Source organism: Physeter macrocephalus, chromosome 11 (genome assembly GCF_002837175.3).
Source record: "Physeter macrocephalus isolate SW-GA chromosome 11, ASM283717v5, whole genome shotgun sequence".
Classification (NCBI taxonomy): Eukaryota; Metazoa; Chordata; class Mammalia; order Artiodactyla; family Physeteridae; genus Physeter; species Physeter macrocephalus.
This window is the reverse complement of record NC_041224.1, coordinates 7,706,806-7,709,125: the sequence shown is the minus strand read 5'-3', so window position 1 is coordinate 7,709,125 and position 2,320 is coordinate 7,706,806. Positions and strand designations below refer to the sequence as shown.

Below are 2,320 nucleotides of genomic sequence, written 5' to 3'. Positions count from 1 at the left end.
CCCGCGTACCACAAAAAAAAAAAAAAAAAAAAAAAAAATTTAAATAAAGAAGGTATATTCTTTATCGGATTCTTTTCCCGTATAGGTTATTGCAAAATACTGAGTAGAGTCCCCTGTGCTATACAGTAGGTGCGTGTTGGTTATCTATTTTATATATGGTAGTGTGCATATGTTAAGGTCAACCTGCTAGTTTATACTCCCCCCACCCCGCTCCCCCCTTTTCCCCTTTGGCAGTCATAAGTTTGTTTTCTCTGTCTGTGGGTCTATTCTGTTCTGTAAGTAAGTTCATTTGTATCTTTTTTTTTTAGATTCCATATGATATCACTTATAAGTGGGATCTTCAAAAATGTATGTTTTTAATAAACTAAAACCTACGATTAATTCTGAGTGCTGAGTCAGGATTGAAAACCATGGGTAGGCGGAGGCTGGAAATAAACCGGAAGGTGAGCTTGACAGTATTGCACTTTATCTAAATCTCTCTTTCATCTTGTTTGAATCCAAGAAAGAGCTGTATGTCCTGAAGTTTATCAGATAGACATAAGATGATCAGGATGACGAAAAAATAATACCTAGCACTGGCTCTCTGGGGACTCTTGCCCTAACTGACAGAGCACTTACACATGCATGATGTCATTTCCCTCCCCTCCTCCCCTCCCTGGATGCTGCAAAGCAGGCAGTGCAAGAATCATCACCCCATCTTACAGATAAGAAAACAGGCCACATCCAGCCGAATCCCCCAACAGTGCTAATGAGTGGGCTGAGTCCTCTGCTCTCAGGTGGCTTAACGCTCGCGTAGCAGCAAAGAGAATTCAGCAAACACTCAGCTCCCACGTCCACTGCAAATGGAGAAGTGCTCTGTGCCTTGCTTTTACCTTAAAGAGTCGGCTGGACTTCCCTGGTGGCGCAGTGGTTAAGAATCCGCCTGCCCTTGCAGGGGACACGGGTTCCAGCCCTGGTCCGGGAAGATCCCACATGTTGTGGAGCAACCAAGCCCGTGCGCCACGACTACCGAGCCTGCGCTCTAGAGCCCGTGCTCCGCAACAAGAGAAGCCACCGCAAGCACAAGCCTGTGCACCGCAATGAAGAGGAGCCCCCGCTCGCCGCAACTAGAGGAAGCCCGCGTGCAGCAACGAAGACCCAACGCCGCCAAAAATAAATAAATTTATTTTTTAAAAAGAGGTGGCAGGGCTTCCCTGGCGGCACAGTGGTTGAGAATCCGCCTGTTGACGCAGGGTAAACGGGTTCGCGCCCCGGTCCGGGAGGATCCCACGTGCCGCGGAGCGGCTGGGCCCGTGAGCCGTGGCCGCTGAGCCTGCGCGTCCGGAGCCTGTGCTCCGCAACGGGAGAGGCCGCAACAGTGAGAGGCCCGCGTTCCGCAAAAAATAAAAAAAAATAAAATAAATAAAATAAAATAAAAAGAGTTGGCTTACATCCAGTGTGTGTGTGTGTGTGTGTGTGTGTGTGATAGATTTTTGGCTTTCCCTTTTACACAAATCCTTTCCTTACGTGAACACCTCACGCCTCCCAGGTCTCTTCCGTTGCTTCCTGGGGTGCAGTAGAGAAGAGACAGGAGGCAGTGACACAGGAGGGACAGTAGGTAGCCTGCCCCACACCTGCCCCCTGGGAGGCCGCTTGGTGGCCGCCTTGCCTGCCAGCTTCTTCCACATCCCGAGGAGATGGTTCCCAGGTTAAGGATGGAAAAGAAGCTAAGAAGTCTTCCAGTCCTGTTTGGGTTATTTCCCTGCCACCTGTGTAAGCTTTTAGTAGCCTTGGGCTTATGGTTCAACTATTCCAATGGAAAGAAATAATGATCACAGCCTTTGAGGCTGTTGATGTTTAGAGCCGGAAGTTACCCTCTTCCGGGGAAGGCTTTTCTGGGAATGGACTTGAGGATAAAGATGTTACAAAGCATGACACTAGAAGCTAAGCTTTTGCTGATACAATTTACCTAATAATCAAGTTACTTTGCAGTTTATGGTAACAAAAAAAAAACCTTCCTGGATAAGATTATTTTTGGAAGACGATTATTTTTTTTGTGATGTTATGATAGCTACTGCCATGGCAAAAAGTGCAGTGTTAAAGTGTGATAGATAAGCAACAGGGATCTATTGTACAGCACAGGGAATTATAGCCATTATCTTGTAATAACTTTTAATGGAGTACAATCTGTAAAAATACCATATCGCTATGCTGTACACATGAAAATAATATAATATTGTAAGTCAACTATGCTTGAATTTTAAAAAGTATGATGAATCGAGCTCCTCTCACATACTAATATTTCACAGATCAATAAAACTTAACTGTGCTTACGGGTTTA

General features: G+C 45.6%; 1 long non-coding RNA gene across 2 annotated transcripts in view; it reads left to right on the top strand.

The window, feature by feature from the left end:
- LOC102985498 (uncharacterized) overlaps nt 1–1,367 on the top strand; it is a 69,356-nt gene extending 67,989 nt beyond the window's left edge. For both annotated transcript variants that reach the window (XR_008618477.1, XR_008618476.1), the window contains 2 exons: nt 309–443; nt 674–1,367. This is a non-coding gene — a long non-coding RNA (uncharacterized lncRNA). The remainder of the gene's footprint in view (nt 1–308; nt 444–673) is intronic.
- Nucleotides 1,368–2,320: the final 953 nt, after the last annotated feature.